The 23,971-nt window shown below is 34.4% G+C and overlaps 1 protein-coding gene and 1 non-coding gene across 2 annotated transcripts in view; both read right to left on the bottom strand.

The window, feature by feature from the left end:
* The window catches only part of AGBL4 (AGBL carboxypeptidase 4), a 1,193,307-nt gene that overhangs the window by 655,706 nt on the left and 513,630 nt on the right, over positions 1-23,971 (bottom strand).
* Positions 20,185-20,348, bottom strand: LOC126012473 (U1 spliceosomal RNA). Its single transcript, XR_007496938.1, has one exon. It is a non-coding gene; the product is annotated as a U1 spliceosomal RNA (small nuclear RNA).

The raw sequence follows: 23,971 nt of genomic DNA, 5'->3' as shown, positions 1-23,971 counted from the left end.
GAAGGAAATGGGGATACTGGTGATGGGAAAGTTGCACTTGTAAAGTGCATTTTATGATTGAAACCCAATTATAAATACATTTGTAAACATAGTGCTTAAATAAAGTATTAAAATGTTTTTAATTGGATCCAAAATAGCTATCATTTATTTTAATTGGATCTTCTGACATTTTTCTTCAATGAAATTCATAAAAAAATTTTGAGCATATATACTATGCGTTGATCACAAAAGATAACTAAAGATAATAAATTAGAAACATTACCTGAATTTCAAGAACTTGCTATCTAATAGAATAGAAAGTCCTTTAAGCAACCAAATCAGATTCATAGATTCCGTATGTTAAATGTGGAAGAAATATTCCACTTCACTGTAGAAATGTTTTTAGTCTTTTTAGACATTTTAGTTTTTCACTTTGAATAAAATTTGATAGGGAGTTTAAAATCATTTTACAACATAATCCCACTGCATGCCTATTCTTTATACTCATATTTTTATCACAAATAAATTTATAGCAGGTAGCTGTTAAATTCATAGTGAAGAAAAGACTCACTATTATAGCAATTCAGGTTGTTTAAATTAGTATTTCCAGTATTTTCAGTCATGGCATATCATGGACAACATCCAATGAATGAACAAATAAAAGGTTAATCATTGTTACAAAAATACACAAAGAAAAATAAATTTTAAATAAAATTTATATTTGATACAACAACCTTTATCTTACTTATTTTAAATGTGTCAACTGGACTTTCTGGAATTAACCTAATAAAGCACATATCTGCCTATTTTCAATGATATATCTGTGAAATTTACATAATGTTAAAATACAACACTATTTTAATTTGATTCATTTACACTTAAAATTTGTTAATATAGAATCCCTACTCTCCAAGGAATCTTGCATATTAGAAAGGTTTAAGGAACTTGTTTAAAGTTACATATTTTAAAACAAATTTTTAATAGGTCCAATTACTCTTATGATATTTTTTAATGCTAGTTATGTTCCATTTTGTCAAGTTTCATTTAATGTGCAGCATCTAGGACTAAATATATCTAATTTTTAATTTTTAAATATATATAAAAGAAAATGATGGAAAATACCACTTGTACCAAACAAAAGATATTACGTGTTCAGTTTTATTCAAAATGCAATAACATTTCATGCTAGGTTTTTAAAATTAAAAATATTGGTATTAAGCAGTCATTACTGCTTTCTTTCCATGGGATTTTATTTGAAAATTTAGGTGTAAAGTTGAAGCTAATCCTATAACCCTATTTAACTAAGTAATCTTCAGTACTTTCTGCTGAGATTTGCTCTTTCTTCCTAATAGGCTAGATAAACATGGAAAACTTGATGAGTTTCCTGAATTCTTCTTGTAATTTGCTAGTAACAAAAATATACTCAGGGTATAAACTGATAGGAGGTAGAAAGAGCCATTTTGTTAAAATCCAATGAGAAAAAAAAGGTATGATAAATGAGTATTTACTCCAGTGACAATGAAGAACAGAGGAGGGCAATATCCCAAATGAACCTAGCTTTTAGCCTAAGTTTAACCACAGGGCTTCCTCAACATTAAGTCAACAATTCGTGCAGATGAATGCTAATACATAACTATATATGTGTATAAGTCAAGTATTCTGTGAGATTTGTACTTAAGTTTTATTGCTGGGACCCTGCTGCAATTGATTCTGGTTCAATACTCAGTACTCATTATGGTACTGAATGCCCATTATTCCCTGAGCATTATAGGAATAAAACCAAAGTAAAAGCCAGAAGTAAGCCCTGAGGGAAAAAATAAAGCCCAAACAAAACAAAAACAAAACAAAACTGGTTACTCAAGTAAAATTAAACAAGAAAAGATTCCTTGATAAAACACAAATGTAGATGAGATATCTACTTGTAATATGAGTTAGATGGGCTGAAAAATAGCATTATACTTATTTACTCATTCATTCAATCATTCATTTTTGTTCTTTTGGGCCAACTCTGGTGGATGCTCAAGGGTTACTTTATACCCAAAGGCTATTTCCTGCAGTGCTCAAGGGACTATATGGATGGCTGGGACCGAACCTATATCAGTTGCATGCAAGCCAAGTGCCTTTTTTCTCTGTACTATTTCTTCCAACCACCATAAAAACATTTATAATTATATATCAATATATAATATAAAATAACCCAAATCAAATAAAACTATCTTGAGAAAAAAGAACAAAGCTGAATATTTCACAGTTCTGATTTCAAAAACAGATTAGAAGTTATATAGCCAAGCAGATTAATCCTGGTGTAAAAAACAGACATAAATCACTGGAACAAAAGAAGAATCCCAGAAATAAATCTTAATCTACTCGGTCAAATTATCTTTGACAAAGAAGCCAAGTCACCTAATTGGAAAAGGATGATCTCTTTAGCAAAAGGTGTTGGAAAACTGAATAATCATCTGTATATACACAAAGATAGGCTTAAATTAGATATAAAAATTAACTCAAAATAGATTTTAGAGACCTAAATATAAGACATCAAGTTAAATATATTGAAGAAAACAGTGGGAAAACTTCTTTATACTTGAAAAAGAAATGTTTTGGAAGTAGATCATAAGTATAAACAAAAAAGAAAATGAGATTAAACTTAATATTTCTACATAAATAACTAATCAACAAAATAAAAGTCAATATGTAACAAGGAAAAACTATTTATAAAAATTATATATGATTTTAAAAAGTTAATGAAGAAATTAATCCAGACTATAATACTAGCACTTCTATTATTCATATACTTTCCCATTTCTTTTTCTTTTTTAAATTAACTACTTTATTTAACCACCATGGATACAAGATTGTTCATAATATAGCTTTTTTCCCCAACAATTACAAAGTTTTTCATGACTGATTTTCAGTCATACAAAACACAACACCAGTCACCAGTGCACATTTCCCATCACCAATGACCTGTTTCCTCCAGCTCCGCCCCCACCCTTCCTCCAGAGCAGACATTTTCTTCTTTTCCCTCTTTTTTCTCCATCTTCATTTTTGCCCATTTATTTATTCATTTATTTTAGACAAACCCAGCATCACTCAGGAGTTACTCTGATTCTCTGCACTCAAAAATCCTGGTAGGCTCAGGAAACCATATAGGATGTCAGGGATTAAACATAGGTCAACTGCGTCCAAGGAAAAATGCCATACCTGCTGTGCTATCACTCTGCTCCCCACTTTTTATTCTTTTAAACAAAGGACTCTCATTCTCTACTGGTGAAAACGTCAACTGGTACAGCCTTTTTGGAAAACTATATGAATATTCCTCAAAAAACTAGAAATTGAGCAAATATGATCTAGCAATACCACTAGTAGAAATATGCCATAGGAGTCCCAAAACACAATGTAGAAAAGCTCTCAGAATTCCTATGTTCATCATAGCAATATTCACAATAGCCAGAATCTAGAAACAATCCAAGTACCCAAGAACAGAGGAATAGCTAAAGAAACTGTGGTACATCTCACAAGGAAATACTATGCAGCTATTAGGAAAAAATTGAAGTCATAAAATATACTCATACATAAATAAATTTAGAGAGTATTATGTTGAGCAAAACAAGTCATAGAGGGATAAACATACATTTCTAACATATAAAAATCAGATAGTGCGGTAATAGTATCCAGAGATAATAATGATGAGGGCCAGAAGGACTAGTTCATTGGAGGAAGCTTGCCATAATATTAGGAAAGTGCAGTTAGGACAGAGTAGGGACCACTCTGGCTATGACAGTTGAAAATGATCATTATGGACAAGAATTAGATACTGAAAGGAGATAAAGTGATAGGCATTATACCCCTTCAGCAACAATACTATAAAACGCTGTCATTTCCCTTTTTTTATACAATTTTTATTTAAGCACCATAATTACAAGCATGATTGTAGTTGGGTTTCAGTCATAAACAAAACATACCCTTTCACTAGTGCAACATTCCCACCACTTATGTTTTGTATTTTCTTCTGAGCTCCATAAGTACTTCACATAATTGGGATCTATCCTTTGGTTGGATAATGATGCACAAATTTTTTTCTCATTAAGTTGTTATTTTAATCTGTTTCTTTTCCAGTGTAAAAACATTTTATTTTATTTCATGAAAAACTTGTTAGGTGTTGTGGTTTATAAGATCTTCCATATTAGCAATGTCCCTACTACCAGAGTAGCGTAAGATTCCATAATTCTCCCAAGTACTCTGTTCCACTCTCCTTTGCAAGATAAGTTCACTGTTTTGTAGGTAATAAATGGACAGATTCCTGAGATATTGCCAATGGAAACTCTTCAAAATTTTGGTGTAGTTCTATTTGTACCTTTTTACTATTGTTTTCTTTGGCTTAGGTATTAAATCACTTAAGATGTGTAAGGTGGATGCAGAGTTCTGTCTGCATTTTCCTTGATATATTTTATGTATTTTGGGGTCTAATATCAAGGTCTTTAATCCAGTTTGAGTTAATATTTATGTATAGTATAAGAAAGGGGTCTAATTTCTTTCCTTTTTCTATGGATATTTAGTTTACCTATAACATTGATGGGGCAGTAGGAAAAGGACACAGTTATTGGAGTCACACACTGCAGTGTTTGGGGATTATTACTTGCTCTGTGCTAAGGGATCATTTCTGGAAGTGCACAGGCAACCCAAATTGTGTATAGAAGGTGTATAGAAAGCAAGTGCCTTAACCCTTAAGTGGTCCAATTCATTCTTTTAGGAGACATTTTTTTCCTCCAGCTAATTAATCTAGTTCCTTTGCAATAAACTGAGGGTTTATTTCTATTCTCTTAATTATATTACATTGGCCTGAAAATCTTATTTTATTTCAGAACTATATTTTTGGGGGGTGGGCCACACCCAGTGACTCTCAGGGGTTACTCCTGGCTATGTGCTCAGAAATCGCTCCTGGGTTAGGGGACCATATGGGACACCTGGGGATCGAACCGAGGTCTGTCCTCAGTCAGTCGCGTACAAGGCAAACACCCTACCACTGCGATATCACTCCTGCCCCTCCAGAACAATACTTTTTTTGATTATTATATATTTGTAGTAAAGTCCAAGCCAGAGATGCAAGTGTCCCATTTTCCCCTCAGAATTTCTTTGGTCATTTGAGGAGTTTTATAATTTCAAACACATTTTAGTAATGTTTGTTCTATGTCCTTGAAGAATGCCATTGGAATTTAGTTAGGGATTGAAATAGATATATGCCATATTTCGGTTGTAAATTTATTTTAACATGTAAGTTTTTCCAATGCATAAAAATAAGTATTTTCCCATTTCCTTGTCTCTTCTATTATTTTTATGCCTTATTGTGCTCAATATAGAAGTTCATTCACTTTCTTTCCTAAGTCGACTCCTAGGTACTTGATGTTTCGGAACATAAAGTTCCAAACTAGCATTTAAATTATCATTTAAACTAGAATTTCACCTAGCATTTAAAAATATTAATGTATTATGCAGAGTGAAATAATTCAGAGGGAGAGAGACAAAGAATAGTCTCACTCATCTATGAGTTTTAAGAAAAATTAAAGACATTATTGTAATAATGCCCAGTGACAATAGAGATGAGGGTTGGAAGGACTGGCTCACTATATGAAGCTCACTACAAAGAGTGGTGAGTGTAATTAGGGAAATAACTACACTAACAATTAGCATGACAAATTAATGAGTGAGAGAAGTAGAATGCCTGTCTTTAATACAGACAGGGGTTAAGTATAAGGGAAGGGGGGCATGGGTGGTTGGAATGTTGCACTGGTGAAGGTGAGTGTTCTGTTTATGACTGAAACCCAACGATAATCATGCTTTAATCATGGTGCTTAAATAAAGATTTTATAGGAAAAAAAAGAAAAATTATTTCTTGCAGAAGTGATAGCACTCCAGTGGGGCGTTTGCTTTGCACACAGCTGACCCAGGATAGACACGGGTTCAAACCCTGGAATCCTATATGGTCTTCCAAGCCAAGAGCAATTTCTGAGTAGAGAGCTTGGGGGGCAGAGGCACATCTCTGAGACCACCATGTGTGCCCCCCAAATAAAACAAAAATTATTTCTTCTCTTATTTATATATGTATATATATAACAGTATAACAATTTTCTTCTTTAAGGTGGCATTCCCATTGTGATTCAGGATAACTCCTTACACCATGCTGAAGTATCACTCCTGGTGGTGTTCAAGAGACCATATATGGTTCCAGTCATTGAACCAAGATTGGCCACCTGAAAGGCAAGAGCTTTAATATCTGTAATTGGCATCCTATCCCTGCAATAGATTTTTGTGTACTGGTTTCGGAGGCTGCTACCAGACTGCACTATTGTATTGATTCTAACAATTTTAGAGAAAGAAATTTTAAGGTATTTTTTACATGTTAGATGCCAAATACAAATGGTGATAAACATCATTTCTAATTCAATAGAATTCATTTTTTATCTCTTTATTGAATGCTTTGTTTTGGATATCCAGTACTATGTAAAAGTTAAGCATTCTTGGTTTGTAACTCACTCATCTCACAGGGAAGATGACTAGCTTTACACTATTGAGTATGATGTTATCTATGTACAGATATGTGTATATAGATAGCCTTTACTAGACTGTGGTATAGTAATCTGCTATTCCTTTTTGTTGAGCATTTTATCATAAATTAATGTTGGTTTTTGTGAAAAGGATTTTTGTATATATTTATGTGATAACATGATATATATTTCATTTGTTTATGTGGGATATACTAATAATTCATTTGAACATCTTTACATCTTTTTATCTTTATTTAAACACCTTGATTACAAATATGATTGTTGTTGGATTTCAGTCATGTAAAGAACACCCCCCTTCACCAGTGTAACATTCCCATCACCAATGTCCCAAATCTCCCTCCTCCCCACCTCACCCCCATCTCTACTCTAAACAGGCTTTTTACTTCCCTCATTCATTCACATTGTTAGAGAAATAACTACACTGTGAACTAACATCTTTGGGATAATTCATATTTGATTTTGGTGTGTAATTCTTTAAAATATTGCTGTTGTCCTTTTGCTAATATTTTATTAAAAATCTTTACATTCGTATTTATTAAGGATATATATGATTTAATATAAATGAATGCTTCTGAATGTTTTTGGACCTGGGACAATATTAGCTTCACAGAAGTTAGTAGGAAGAATTAATCTTCCTTTTAAGGTATGCTAGAATTCACTATTAAACTCATCTGAAGTTAGACTCATTTTCTTAGCTTCTTTTTTTTATCACACCATCATTTTCTTCTTTCTAACTACACAGATAAGAACATATACTGGCCTGTATTATTTATTTTTTTTCTGTGTCCTAGGCAGCAAGATGTGCTACAAACCATAAAACAAACTAGTGTTCCTTTGCCTTGTCTCTTGTCATAAAGCCACAATTTTAATAGTTTCATTGAAATATAACTTATTTTCCCACGTGGATTTAATTTATGGCCAAAATTATTCCTTAGAAGTTCCATGTTTTCTCTTTGAAGGTTATAAAAGAGAGAACCATACAAATTTTCCTTGGTAAATGTGGTTGTCCTTCCTCTTCAAATATTCTCTGTGTCTAACAAGCTCCATCCATCTATATTTAGCTTTTATTGATTCTAGCTTTACTGTTTTGTTTCATCTGTATATTGGAAAGCACTTTCTGTATAAATTGAATCTATGTATACTTTCTATGATTGCATGGGTAAATAAACCATACACATGTGCAATATAAAGAATCCCTTGCTTTCCACAATCAATATCAATGGAAAAGTCAGAGTGGCAGTAGAGATAAGAAGGTGAGATCCTGATTATAAAGGATTTGACTAACTGCCAAGCTACCCTTGTTTAGGCTACAATTTCAAAGTGTCCCAGGAAAGGAATCTGAGCAACAATTTGCTTAAGTTTCCAAATGTGTTTATATCAGATAACACCCTTAAGTTCCTTAATGCTTCCTTTCACACAAAGTATATTTCATGTTTGCATATATATTTTTTACATAAGTGAATTTTAATAAAAGGTATTTATATATGTAAATTATATTATTAATGTATTCACTGCTCTTAAAATACAATAAAATTCCTACATCCTTGCAAATTTGATAGAGCTGTCTACTCTCGTTAGGAAATAGAAATAACTATACTGAGAACTATCATAACAATGTCAATGAGTGACTAGAGCAGTGGTGCAGTAGTAGGGCATTTGCCTTGCACGCGGCTGACCTAGGATGGACCCGGATTCCGGTTTGATCCCCCGGCATCTCATATGGTCCCCCAAGTCAGGAGCGATTTCTGAGTTCATAGCCAGGAGTAACCCTGAGCTTAACCCAGTGTGACCCCAAATCAAAACAAAAAATAAACAATGTCAATGAGTGAAGGAAGTAGAAAGCTTGTCTCAAATACAGGGGTGGGGGTCGAGGAGGGAAATGGGGAACATTGGTGATGGGAATGTGGCACTGGTGAAGGGGGGTGTTTTATTTATGATTGAAATCCAACTACAATCATGTTTGTAATCATGGTGTTTAAAGATATTATTTTTTAAAGGAAATAGTTCTAGTTATTCTAGTTATATGCCAAAACTGCTCTGATTAAGGCATAGAGCAAAGTTACCATTGAGATAGTTAATAAGGAAGAACAATGGGCTCTCTTAGTGGTAATAACAGCAAACAGAACAGTGTTCCTCTTCTTCCTTTACCTACTATTATGACACTTTACTAGTCCTCTTACTAATTATTGTTCCTCCATTACTGACTTTTCTTAACTAGTATTTATTCCATATCAAAATTTTAATTCTGCAATTAAAACTTTGTCCATAATCAAATCTTTCTCTGATATTTCTTTTAGATTTTTTATGCATTAATACAATGAGGCAAATGAAGGTTCTGTGTCATCCTTATTCCAGGGAGTAGATTTTGTAAGCTTGGCCTTCACAACTAGGTTCTACACTGGAAATTCAACAATAGCAAAAAAAAAAAAAAAAAAAAACTCAGCAGATATTATCAGAATGTCAAATGAGTTGCAAGCTAACATATAATGGCAAAATTAAAAATAAGTATACAAATAAAAAGAACTGGGATCATGATTGAAATTTTATGTAGACTATTCTATTAGAGTAAATCTACAAAGGAAAAGGTAGAAAAGGAACCCAGTTGAGTGAAGAAGAAAGTAAGAAATAATACATAAGGCTACTTAGTGGATTAGTCTTTTGCTATTTCCTAGTCCATGGAGAATGAATAATCTTAAGATTAATGCATTATTCCAAGGAAATAAAGGAGGCTACTATGGTTCCTATAGGTAACATTATATTAGGAAGCCTAATCCAGTAACTGTCCCTTTCTCCAAAAAATAGTAGGAAAGAAAATGGTCTCAGGAGTATCTTTGGGCAGAGCAAAACTATAATACAAACTAGAGAGATGACCTTGTCATAGCACCGTTCTAGTTGGACCAAGTTATGAGTTCTATAAAAATTTTCACCCTATGTTGGTTTTCCCTTATGATGTTTGCCCTTTTTGTTGTCTTATGGTCCCTATCTCAGAAAGGTTGCTGCTTAATATTTCAGTTTAAGGAGAATCCAAGAATTTGACATCATCCCAGGAGATCCACCTCTTTATATCATTTCACATTGCATTTGTTCCATATCGTTGATATATGATGTATGTATGTATGATGATAATATTTACTTAAACTATCAAATAACATTAATTCATTTTGTTCTTTTTTGGGGCCACATCCAGTAGTACTCATTGTTCATTTCTAGGTGTATTTGGGGGACCATATGGGATTACCAGGAATTGAATCTGGATTGGTCGTGTGCAAACCAAATGTCTTGCCCTTTGAGTTATCACTCTAGCCCCAAATTGTAGCTTCAGAATACCCATATACAATCATATCTAATGTAATTTCGAAGGAATAAATTATTGGATTTTTCATATGTCAAACTTAGTTCCTGTTGACCTATACATGCATATATGTGCCTGCCTATACCCCGCACTATTCTCTAAAACTAAACAAAGAGACTCTCCATTACTAGAAACAGATTCTGAATCAATGTTTTGCAGAACTAAGAACATAGTATTAGTAGGAGGAGTGCCAGGACACATGAAAAAGAAAAGCATAAAATCCACCAGGGACCTTGAAGCATTGCTTGGGACAACTGAGCTCAATATTACTACCACGTATGTTCCAGTAATATAAATACCCTGTTAATTAAAAATATTGAAACAATCCTGACAAGTCATTCCAAAATTAATTTAGATATTTTCTGATTAAGAAATAGAATATAAATCTAGAGCATATCTTTGTGTGTGAATGTGCGTATGTGCACATGTATGTGTGCATATACATGTGTACATGTACAATGTACACAGCATTGGTTTTGAATTGTTGATCCATGGACGCATGCCAGTCTGGAAGTGTAAAGGTCAGGATTGATACAGATGCAAAAGTTACCTAATCTGTTCAGAAACTTAATTTCTTCCTACACTATACTCCAAATTCTGGTCACTTTTTTTCTGAAACATGGTCAACAAGTTTATAATTGAGAGAGTGAGAGAGAGCTGGTAGAGAGAGCAAAAAGAGAGAAGCAGGTAAAGGGGGAAGAAAAGGAGGAGAGAAAAAGAAAGAGATCACAATTAGCTAAGTATTTAGATTTGTGACAAAGAATTAATATTTAGATTTAGATTTGTGACAAAATATTTAGATTTGTGAGACTCACTTGGGGTTAAGGATTGATATCTGTAACAAAGATTCACAGGTTCTCAAACAACATTTTTCCATATCATTATCCAAGCCACTGTCCAGCTGCCTGGACTGAGCAGAATAACTTTTCAAGTATAACTTGAAGTATTAGCATTAGGCAACGTAGCAATTAAGCTGCACCAAGAGTGAGCAATTCTGACTCTAATACCCATAATTACCAGTAGAGATTAATTACCAATTAATAAATAATACAGAACATTTCTGAATCTAATACCTATAATTCTTCATTATCCAGAGGAAGATATATCTCTTGCCTTATTAAACAGAATTTTATGTGTTCCATTCTCAGACAGATTCCAAAAAAGTTTTCTACCTCATAATATCCACAAACAATAAAAGCACACTGAAAATCTGGGCAAATATGTTTTTAATAAGCCGACTCAAAGATACTGTATCAGTTAATAAGCTCTTTGTATCTTCAGAAGGCCTTATTAGATAAAGTTAAGAATTTTAGAAAATACCCATTCTTAACTACTTGATTGTTTTAAGCATTTTAACCACAGTTTCTCTCACAATAACAAGCAAAATGTCATATTGTTAATTCTGGCTTAATGAATATAAATGTTCATTCAAAATATTTAGATGAAATCTCATGAACACTGAGTATGAGCTAGACTCAAAAAGTTCTCTAAACAAATAGACGTTACCTATTCCAGCTGCAAGCCCTATGTGGTCAAGATTTTATCCTTTCATTGCTCCAGATTTCTCTTTCTAAATAAAGTTAGTTGAAAGCATATTGCTTTTCCACTCTGGAAATGCTATTTTACACAACTTTTTTTTTCTCATAAAGTCCTGGAAGTAACGACAAATAGTATTTTTTTCCAGATTTTTCCAGTTTTCTTTAGAAAATGAATTTTCAACCTATCATTTCTAAGTACATTGTCAAATGCTGTGCTGCTTCTAATCCAAGTGAATCCCTACAATATATATATATATATATATATATATACATATATATCAGAGAAACATGCAAAAAAGCATCATATTAAGCTCATGTAATTGTTTTAAAAATGTCTGTTGCCTTTATGAAAAGTGATATGGAGATTCCTCCAAAAACTGAAAATCGAGCTCCCATACGATCCAGCTATACCACTCCTAGGGATATACCTTAGAAACACAAAAATACAATGCAAAATTCCCTTCCTTACACCTATATTCATTGCAGCACTATTTACCATAGCAAGACTCTGGAAACAACCAAGATACCCTTCAACAGACGAATGGCTAAAGAAATGGTGGTACATATACACAATGGAATAGTATGCAGCTGTCAGGAGAGGTAAAGTCACAAAATTTTCCTATACATGGATGTACATGGAATCTATTATGCTGAGTGAAATAAGTCAGAGAGAGAGAGAGAGAAAGATGCAGAATGGTCTCACTCATCTATGAGTTTTAAGAAAAATGAAAGACATTCTTGCAATAATAATTTTCAAACACAAAAGAGAGAAGGACTGGAAGTTACAACTCACCTCATGAAGCTCACCACAAACAGGGATGAGTTTAGTTAGAGAAATAATTACATTTCAAACTATCCTAATAATGAGAATGTATGACGGAAATAGAAAGCCTGTCTAGAGTACAGGTGGGGGTTGGGTGGGGAGGAGGGAGATTTGGGACATTGGTGATGGGAATGTTGCACTGGTGATGGGTGGTGTTCTTTATATGACTGAAACCCAAACAACACAGTCAAGTATGTAATCAAGGTGTTTAAATAAAAATATATTAAAAAAATAAAAATAAAAATGCCTGTTAATAGCTTTTATTAGTGTTTCTCCCACTTTTGTTATAGAATGATTAGACTCTTTTTGAAATGTGTCTATTTTATATTTATGCAAAATCAACACTTAATGATAGAAATATACAGCTGATATAGAATAGTTTCATTCATCTACAACCAACAATTTTATTTTATTTTATTTTATTTTGGTTTTGGGCCACACCCGTTTGACGCTCAGGGGTTACTCCTGGCTATGTGCTCAGAAATCGCTCCTGGCTTGGGGGGACCATATGGGACACAGGAGGATCGAACCACAGTCCGTCCTATGCTAGCGCTTGCAAGGCAGACACCTTACCTCTAGCGCCACCTTCCCGGCCCCCAATGTTATGTTTTGAGGTGCTGAAGAAATATATTTTATTTTATTTTTAATAAAATTCAAAATAATTGAAACATATGTGATAAAATTAAACCAATCAGTTGTGTCACAGAATTACAGCAGCCTGTGTTTATGGGTTTTATCTATAAAATAGGTAATAATGTACATTTTATAGTATATTAAATAGTATTTAATTACTTTACTTAAGCAATGTGGTTATCATAATACAGTTGGGTTTTTTCATAGTTACAAAGTGGTTCATGATTGAGTTTCAGTCCTACAATATAAAATACCTTATTGCTATTTAAAGAAAAATATCACTATAATTCACTATTTGTCTAACATTTAATAGTAATCCGTGACACAAATATCATAGAAGGTTTCAGTATAATGGAAACATGAGTAAACAATTAACAAGTATTAAATAGAATAACATTTTATAATAGAAGTATTTTAAACTATAATATAAACAGGAAAATCAATTTAAATGATATATTTATAAAACATTTTATATTGTTTCTGATTTTATAAAAATATTGAAATTATGAGATACAAAGGTGTTAAAGAATGAGTTTTAGTCATAAAATGTTTAAGTACCTGTCCCTTTACCAGAGGCCACATTTCACCACCAATGTCCCCACTATGCCTGCCACACACCCTGTCTTCTCTATGACACATATTTTTATTTTCTTTATTATCTTTTTGGGCACTGTGGTTTGCAATGCTGTTACTGAAAGAATATGACACATATTACTTTATCACCTTTCAATATCAACTTGTTGTCTAGAGTTATCACTTCCCATTATCATTGTCAAAGTGGTCACTTCTCTGCCCTAACCACCTCCCTCCAATGGTAAAAAGTGTTCTACTAAGTATTTGGCCTCCTTAGCTTTGTTATATTGACATAATAAGTGTGATCATTCTGTGTCTGTCTCTCCCTCTGACTCATTTTACTCCGCATGATACTCTTCATGTCCATCGATGTATCAGTAAATTTCATGATTTCTTTTTTTTCCCTAACAGCTGCATAGCTTTCCATTATGTAGATATTTAGGCACTTGGGCTTTATCCAGATTTTTTATGACAAGCATAACTCTTTTTTTTTTAAACAACTTTATTACATACATGATTGTGTTTGGGTTTCAGTCATGTAAAGAACACCACCCATCACCAGTGCAACATTCCCATCACCAATGTCCCAAATCTCCCTCCTCCCCACCCAACCCCCGCCTGTACTCTAGACAGGCTTTCTATTTCCCTCGTACATTCTCATTATTAGGATAGTTCAAAACGTAGTTATTTCTCTAACTAAACTCATCCCTGTTTGTGGTGAGCTTCATGAGGTGAGCTGTAACTTCCAGCTCTTTTCTCTTTTGTGTCTGAAAGTTATTATTGCAAGAATTTCTTTCATTTTTCTTAAAACCCATAGATGAGTGAGACCATTCTGCATTTCTCTCTCTCTCTCTCTCTCTCTCTCTGACTTATTTCACTCAGCATAATAGATTCCATGTACATCCATGTATAGGAAAGTTTCATGACTTCACCTCTCCTGACAGCTGCATAATATTCCATTGTGTAGATGTACTACAGTTTCTTTAGCCATTCATCTGTTGAAGGGTATCTTGGATGTTTCCAGAGTCTTGCTATGGTAAATAGTGCTGCAATGAATATAGGTGTAAGGAAGGGGTTTTTGTATTGTATTTTTGTGTTCCTAGGGTATATTCCTAGGAGTGGTATAGCTGGGTTGTATGGGAGCTCGATTTCCAGTTTTTGGAGGAATCTCCATATCGCTTTCCATAAAGGTTGAACTAGACAGCATTCCCACCAGTAGTGAATAAGAGTTCCTTTCTCTCCACATCCCCACCAACACTGCTTGTTCTCCTTCTTTGTGATGTGTGCCAATCTCTGGGGTGTGAGGTGGTACCTCATACTTGTTTTGATTTGCATCTCCCTGATGATTAGTGATGTGGAGCATTTTTTCATGTGTCTTTTTGGCTACTGTCAATAGTGCTGAAATGTAAAAGGGTACAGATTAATTTTCTACATTGCATTTTGGGGCTCTTTGGATATATATCCATAAGCGGAGTTGCTGGGTCATATGGAAGCTCAATTCCTAGTTTTTTTGAGAAATGTCCATAATTTTTTCTCAAAAAAGTTGAACCACGTGGTATTCCTACAAGTGTGAATGAAATGACAGTTCCCCTTTTTCCACATTTTCACCAACATGATTGTTTTTGTTCTTGTGATGAGTGCCAGTCACTTTGCTGCAAGCTAGTAACATATTTTTGTTTTTATTTGCATTTCCCTGATGGTTAGTAATTTAGAGTACTTTTCATGAATCTTTGAATTATTTGGATTAATTCTTTGATTAAGTTTCTATTTAACTATTCTCCCCTATTTTGTAATGGGGTGAGAAGTATTTTCCTGGTGATTTTTTAGAAGAAGTTTTTCTTCTTCTACCAGTGCTTTATATATTTTGTATATTAACTAAATATAGGATGAGTGTTAGGAAAATAATTTCTCCCAATATGTGGTCTATCTTTGTAGTCTGATCTTCATTTCCTTTGAGGTGCAGAAGTTTCTTAATTTAATGTAGTTCCATTTGTTTATGTTTGTTTCCAAACATTCAGTGGAATTTTACACTAAAATATGCCTATAATTTCAATGTCAATATTTTGATAAGATCTGTGTTCTTTTAAAGCAAACATGAAGAAGTGACCTACATTTTCCTCTGTGTTCTTTATGGATTCAGGCCTGATCTTGAAGTTTTTAGTCCATTTTAATTTGACTTTTGTGAACGGACTCAGGAAGAAGTCTAAATACATCTTTTTTTTTTTTCTTGCATGTTGTGAACCGGTTTTCCAAGCACCTCTTATTGAAGAGGCTTTCCTTGCTCCACTGCATAACTTTTGTTCCCTTATTGAAGATTAAATGATCAGATACCTGAGATATGGCAGTGGAATTTCTATTGTTTCATTGATCAGAGTATCTGTTTTTATTTTGTTACCTTGCTTTTTTAAGTCCTATAGATTTGTTAGAGGAGTTTAAAGGTAGGGAAAAATATGTTCCATAGCCTTTTATTATTATTATTATTTGGTTTTAGGGCCACATCTGGCAGTGCTTCGGGGTTACTCCTGGCTCTTCACTCAGAAATTACTCCAGGCAGGCTTGAGGTACTATATGGGATGCTGGGAATCAAAGCCGGGTCTGTCCAAGGTTGGCTGTGTGCAAGGCAAATGCCCTACCATTGTGCTATCTCTCCGGCTCCATTCCAATGTTTTCCCCCAAGAATTTCTTTGGATATCTAGAAGGCTAATTTATTAGTCAATATGAATTTTAAAAGTATTTGATCTATTTCTTAGGAAAGTATGAGTATAAGTTTAGGGAATGTGTTGAATCTATACAACACTTTTGGGATTACAGTCATTTTGATTATGGTAATCCTTCAATCCATGAGCAAAGGTTGTATCTCCACTTCTTCATGTTCACTTTAATTTCTTGAAATAGGTTTTGCAGTTTTCTTTATATACAGGTCCTTCATCTCTGGTTAAGTTAGTTCTTAGGTATTTGATTTTCTGAGACATAATAGTTATTGGAATTAAAATCAAACTTTCTCCTTTATTTCATTATATGATATACAAAAGTCATAGACTTTTGCTTATTAATTTTGTAGCCTGACACTATATTATATAGAACTATTTTGTAGAAGATTTTTTTGGTATAGTTTTAAGTTTTCTAGCATCATGTCATTCACAAATAGTGCAATGCTGACTTCTTGCATTCCTATCTGGATATCCTAAATATGTGTTTCTTGCTTAATTGCTGCTATGGCATGTACTTCCAGTACTATATTGAATAGAAGTGGCAACTGTGTCTTATGATGATCTTAGAGGATTTAGTATAATGTTTGCTCTGGGCTTGTGATAACTGGCTTTGCTTATGCTGAGAAAAGTTCCTTCAATTCTCTTCAGTTCTTTTGAGAAATTTTATCATAAATTGGTGCTGCCTTTTTTTTTTTTGCATCATTGGTATAATAAAGCAGTTTTTTTTTTATTTATAATGATATGGTATGCAAGTCAGCCCCTGAAGAGGTTGACTGATGGAGGGATGGAGGATGAGGTCTTTCCCCTCCAGCTCGGAGCACGCATCTGCCACCCTGTTCAGCTGGCGGTTCTGAGGTGAAGCAGTGGGTAAACAGCTCACAGACAGTCAGGCTTGTGGAAATATTAGCTTTATTCGGTGGACAAGACTGAAGTCCAAAGACTCAGCATCAGTTCCAGCCAAAAGCCCCTCGCCTTCCACAGACCCTTGTTTTTATCCCCCAGAATCAAGTACCATCCAATGTTGGAATCAGATACCACCCAATGGTGGAAACAGAATCAGGTACCACCCAAGGGTGGGGGCAGAATGCCAGGTCACACCCTAGGGTAGGGCACAATCACTCATCAGGGTAGGGTCAGTAACATAATAATCCCATAAAATGTTTACATAAACAACAATTCCCCCGTTTGTTTTTAGTAAACAAACAATATTGTCTACAATTATTAAAGGAAAAACTAGTCAATAATAAAAGAGCGGCTGTTCGCATAAGCGCATCACAGGAAAATGTAAAGAAAAACTTCTAACCTAAACACAGGGTGTCTAAAACCAGAAACATGTATTAAGGAATCAACTACAAGCTCCTGAGAAGATAAATTTAAGATTTACATAGATCCTTCGAAGAGACACCAGAAAGGTTGTGTAGCAGGCGAGAAGAAGCACCTTTTCTTTATTTGTTGTTGTTGTTGTTGTTGGTTTTTGGTATTAGGTTTTTGGGTCACACCTGGCATCGCTCAGGAGTTAATGCGGGCTCCACACTCAGAAATCGCTTCTGGCAGATACAGGGATTCGAACCAATGACCTTCTGCATGAATGGCAAACGCCTTATCTTCATGCTATCTCTCTGGACCCATTTTCATTCAAGTCCAGGTAGAACAGAAAGCCCATCTTTGAGGGCATTAAATTGGGCCCTTATTTTGGAGGAAGAAGCATATACCCCCTGCACAGTGGGGGGGGGCATGCAATGATGATCAATAGGCTTCTGAACTTAATCCAAGTTCTTAATCCAGGCTGAAGTCCATATGATGTCCGAAATTGATGTACCAATACGGTCAATTATTTATAGATGGGAGCTTAAGTCACAAACCAAAACAAAATGTTTAAGGCAGAGACCCTCCCTGTATAAATAAACACCCATCCAAAATGGGTGGAACCTCCTATATAAACCTATTATTTTGCCTATGATGTGCCTACGCAAAAATTCCTGAGAACAGACAAAAATATCATTTAGGAAATTATAGACAACAATATCTAACCCACTAACCTAAAGTCAAGAAAGCAAAACCCTAATGTAATACAACATCAATTCCTAAGATTAAAAACTAAAAATAGAAAAACATTAATTACAATAGTCAAAATAAGTGTAGTACCAAATATAAATTCAAAGGATTACAATTATAAGAAAAATACAAAAGGTGAAATTTCTACAGAGTCCAATACCAATTTGTAAAGATGAGGGGTCTGAAACTCTAAAAAGACTGGCAAAAGACACTTGATGGGTCTGGAAAATTGGGTTGAAGCCTGGTACAGAAGATAACATCAATCTGAATGAAGAAGGAAGGCCAGTATAGTCATCCATGTGTTGGGACATCACCAAGCGTTACATCATTACCATCATGAGTTAGTTGGGCTTCTACATTTCCTTTGGGATCGGTGCAATCTTGGGGTAGCCATTGTAGAAATGGTCAACAATAACACTGTGTATGTGGATGGAAAATCAGAAATTTAGATAGCACAGTTTAACTGGGATCCAGAAACTGTGGATCTTATCCATGAATCTTTTCTCTGGGGTTATATTGTGATACAAATTCCAGGTGGCCTCATTTCCAACAAGTTTGCAGCAAATATGGTACAAAACTCCAACAGTCATGGATTTCTTCCTCAGGCTGAGATCAGGTGGCGTGTAGTTGTGGGTGAAGGAGATGAGTTTCACATGTGAAGGGAATCCTGAAAATGAAATTTTAAGGACTAGGAAGAAAGAAGGAAGGATAAGGAAGACTAAATTGGGGAAGATAAAGTTAGGGAAAAGGAAACTATATACAAAATATGCAAAACAGACACTGAACAAGACATACACATACAGAATTCACAAAAAAATATGGCCATAACACTCACTCATACCAAAAATTATTTGTTGGAAAGGATCCAAAATAGAGCAAAAAAAAAAAAAAAGAATTCAGCTGAATCAACTAAAAGCGCTTTAAAATGTAATAGCTGGCAACTGTTTCAGTGGTCCTCAAACTATGGCCCGTAGGCCACATATTGTATTTGTATCTGTTTTGTTTCTTCATTGCAAAATGAGATATATGCAGTGTGCATAAGAATTCGTTCATAAGTTTTGTTTTTACTATAGTCAGACCCTCCAATGGTCTGAGGGACAGTGAACTGGCTCCTGTTTAAAAAGTTTGAGGACCCCTGGTTTAGATGAATTATTTCATATTCAAAAAAAAATTTTTTTATGGCAGAGCAGGGCAGATCTGAAAGAGAATTTCATGTGTAATACAAACATGGAAAACTCTACTATAAGTGTACAACAGTATATATACAAAGTTATTGTATAACAGTAACTCTATGATAGTCAATCATAGGTGAGAAGCACTGTGAAAAAAGTCCACCTAAAAATTATTATTATGTCATCATCTTAAAATCTAAATTGAGGGAAATAAAGAAATGATGTTAAAATAAAAAGAGTGAAAGTCGTTAAATGAGTATATCTAGAAAGAAAAACAACATTAATATGATGAGAATTTTTTCTTTCCGGTGAACCTTGACTAAATTAAATTGTAAGATTTCATGATTAACTGAGTCTTAGAGAAATAATAAAATTAAGACATAAATCCACCATACAAGGAAACACATTGGGGGTCCATGATTTTTAATCCTATTCATTGATCATGCTTGTGGAAAGAATCATAGAGCATTAATAGCAACCGAGAAGGAAGTGAAATGATAATCTGGTGTTCATTGTAGATCTTTAAGAAGTATAAAACAGGATGTATGCTGCTGTGGATTTCACTAATGTATTAGGGACATTTTTGATCTTCTTGTCATCAAAATTGATCCAGTGTTGTTTTGCAGCAATTTTACAGTATGAAGTACTGTGTCCATAGTGAACTTTACCATAATGATTTGACACTGATGATAAGTTGTATTTCTTTTTTTTCCCTCCCCGCCCCCCCTTTTTTTTTATAAGTTGTATTTCTTCTTTTTTTTCTTTTTTCTTTTTTTTAAAAGCAGGGGCGAGCGCGCATGCAGTCCCCCACTACCATAAATTATGCAGTCGAGTTTCCCACATGTGGGGAAATCACAGGGGTCAACACGCCCGGAGTGCAATGGGCGAGCCTCACCCTGGGGAAACCACCTTCGTGATCATGGAATCGCCCCTGCCAGATAAGTATAAGTTGTATTTCTTAATCTTGCTTTTATTCTCTGAAGTGAATTCTACTAAATTGAGGTCTTCTAAAGGAAAATACACATAAGTGTGCAAATTTTTTTTTATTTGTTTGCCATCAAAAGCAAAGCGTTTCAAGTGTACTATAAGTACTGGTGGCAGTTTCCATAAATACGTTTTCTTTGAAAAATCTCTTCTAGTTTTGCATCTGTTGCACTGAACTTTGTTGTCATCCCTTAACTCTTCTTCTTTAAAAAAATTTAAAGAGGCATTCCTGTAATGTACATTTATCTGTAGTTGTAACAGCCAGAGACACATGAACAAATGTCCCATAAACCTCAGATTTTTGGTGGCATGTGAAACACTGTAGTATAGATTTGAATTGTCCTTGAAAGAGATCATAAATAATAGATTTAATTTTCATTTTCATAAGATGTGTAGTTTTGTCTGTCATTAGATTTACAGTAAGCAAATCTTGATGTAATCCCTCTATTAGAAACATCAGTAGTTTGTGTGGATCCTGCTGATTGTGTCCAGCAAACTGATCATTAAGTAAACGAATTGTTACTTTGAAGCTTTCAGGGTTAATATATCTATGAAATCCATTTTCCATGGTTTTGATGAGCCGACCAAATTCTTTGGCCAATTTACCTTCATGCCCCATTGGATTTTTCTTGTTAATATCCTTTTTATAATGATCTTGGTGAAAATACTGAGTCAAATCGGAAATATTATACAAGCATCGCAATATTGAGTTCATGTAGCAAGAGTTTCCTATATTTTGTAGCCCAGTAAAGACAGGTTCCTGTCTTTACTTTTGCATCTCAGAGTGTAAAGGGTTTATCACTACCATCACTCTCACTCAATGTATGGTGTGTGACAGCTAAATCCTTGTTCCCTGCCCCAGAGACCTCAGGAATATTACTGTTGTTAATGTCTTGAGTATTCTGTTTTTGCTCTGAAGGGAAGTTTATAGGCTGAACCTGATCATTTGTGCTAGCTCGATTTCTAACAAGGCATAATGGAACCCAAAATTTCTTGGGAGGGTTGTCATTTGTAGAAACATAGGCATAACCCCTTCCTCTCAGGAGAAGATATCCAGCTATCCATTTTTCATACTCCTTGATTCAAATAGGTTTATGGGTTGTTTCTTGTCTCTGAATATCTTCTTTAAAATGTCTTTCCGCTGCAGTGTAACTTTCCCCTTAGGGTAAGTTTAAGTAATTTAGTGTGATAAGAGTCAAAGATAGCAAATCAGTTGGTGGTAAAGCTCTTTTTCTATTTTTTTGTAATTGAGTTTTTAAGGTTCTGTGAGTCCTTTCTACAATGGCCTGTCCCCTACAATTGTAAGGAATTCCTTTCAGATGTCTTATCTGCCATTCCTTACAAAAAAATTCAAAAGTTTTACTAACATAGGCTGGCCCATTATCAGTTTTTATAGAATATGGAATACCCATCACAGAAAAACATTGTAAAAGAAAACTACAAGCAGCCTTAGATTTTTGAGAAGACATGGGAATTGCCCACATAAACCGAGAATAAGTGTCCACCACAACATGAAGATAAGGTTTTCTTAGAAATAAATCTGTTTGAGTTATATCCATTTGCCAAAGTTTGTCAGACTGTAAGTCTCTTGGGCTTGCTCCTGCTATGTGAGTCTTTTTTGTTAATGGTGCACATATGTTGCAGTTTTCTACAATTTCTCTAGCTTGCCTCCATGGAATTTGGTAATTCACATGTAAACAGCGAGCATTTGTGTGTAGGGCTGAATGTTCCTCTATAGGTGATTTAAATATAGGCATTGCTAGCAAGTCAGCAGTTTTATTTTCTTGAGCCATAGGTCCTGGAAGACCCAAGTGGGCTCTAATATGTGTGAAGATGGGTTCAGTTCGTTTTTGAAGAAGCTGCTGTAATCGTTTAAGTAAGTTCTGTATGATCAGGTTATTAGCATTAAGGGAAGCAGTGGATATCACATGACATAAATTTACCACATACAAAGAATCAGAAACTATATTCATGACTTCAGATACATTTTCTAATAAGTAAATTAACGTTGCTAATTCAACTTTCTGTGCAGATTTATATTTGGTATCTATGGTCATATTAATGTTGTCTCTGGTTATTCCTCCTTTTTCATTTTGGGATCCATCAATGTAAAAAATCTTGGCATTGGGAATATGGAAATCCAGAACAATTAAAGAAATAACAAACCGAGTTTTCTTTAAAAAGTCCCAAGTTTTTCCTGCTGGATAATGGGAGGATATTTCTCCTGTGAAATCTGAAAGGGCCCTTTGTAGAGATTCATTAAGAGGCAATATTGACTCAATTTCCTTTTTTGGTATCGGCAAAACTATTATATCTGGGTCAAAACCTAGTAAAGATATAGATCTGAGTCTTGCCTTGATAATAATCTGTGAAATCAGTTGCAAGTAGGGGACAACTGAGCAAGGCTGTTTGTTATGTAAATGCACTCATTCCAAAAGTCCTGACTGTTGCATCAAGGCCCCTGTGGGGGTTTCTATAGTACAGAAGATTAACAGAAATACCTTTTCTCCTGGGATGAATCTTAAGAGAAACACTTTTTGTAATCTGCTCAAGAATATGTCCAATTCATTTTTGGCAGCTGTTGTTAAGTTTCTCAGGCTATCTAAAGCAGGGTCACCTTTCAAAGTTTTAAACATATTAGACAACTCTGCATTCAGGATTCCTAGTGCAGGGTGGAGCCCATTTACATCACCTAAAAGTCTCTGAAATCATTAAGTGTTCTAAGGTTTTCTTTTTTGATAGAAATTTTTTGTAGACGTATTGACGTCTGGTCCAAAATACCCAAATATTGATATGATGGCATTGTCTGTATTTTTTCTAAAGCTATTTTCAGTCCTGATGTTTGTAAACAGTCAATAACATAAGAATATAAGTCCTGTAAATCTGTTTTATTGTTCATTGTGAGCAAGATATCATCTGTATAATGAAATATCATGGCTTGAGGGCTCAAAACCTTATCTACAAAAAACTGGCACATTGTTGGAGGATTCAGCATGCCTTGGGGGAGAACAGTCCATTGGAAATGTCTGCAGGGGTGGGTGTTATTGAGAGAAGGAGAGAATGCAAAACTTTTTTTTTATCATCTAAGTGGATAGGAATATGGTAGAAGCAGTTTTTCAAATCAATTATAATTAGTGGCCATTCCTTTGGAATAACTACAGGTGATGGTAAACCAGTCTGCAATTTGCCCATAGGTATCAAGGATAAATTTACAGCTCTAAGATCCATCAAAAGTCTCCATTTACCGGATTTCTTTTTTATAGTGAATATAGGTGAATTCCATTGAGAAAAAGATGGTTCAATATGTCCTAAACTTAGCTGTTCCTCCACTAATTCTGTTGGCACCTTTAATTTATCAGTTTTAAGGGGCCACTGACCTGTCCAAATTGGTTTGTCAGATTTCCATTTTATTTTTATTGGTGCTGGTGTTTTTATGGTAGTGGCCCCTACTAAAAATTTTGGGTTTTTAAATCAAAAGAAGGTTCAGACTCTTCTGGAGCTAATGGGATGTGGAATTCTGCTTTCCACTGTTTGTGTAGGTCATGGCCCCACAGGGATGGTGAAAATGGGCCCATGTGAGGTCTG

Source organism: Suncus etruscus, chromosome 6, assembly GCF_024139225.1.
Source record: "Suncus etruscus isolate mSunEtr1 chromosome 6, mSunEtr1.pri.cur, whole genome shotgun sequence".
NCBI classification, from domain to species: domain Eukaryota; kingdom Metazoa; phylum Chordata; class Mammalia; order Eulipotyphla; family Soricidae; genus Suncus; species Suncus etruscus.
The sequence above is the reverse complement of the archived record's forward strand: the minus strand, read 5'-3'. Positions and strand labels throughout refer to the sequence as shown.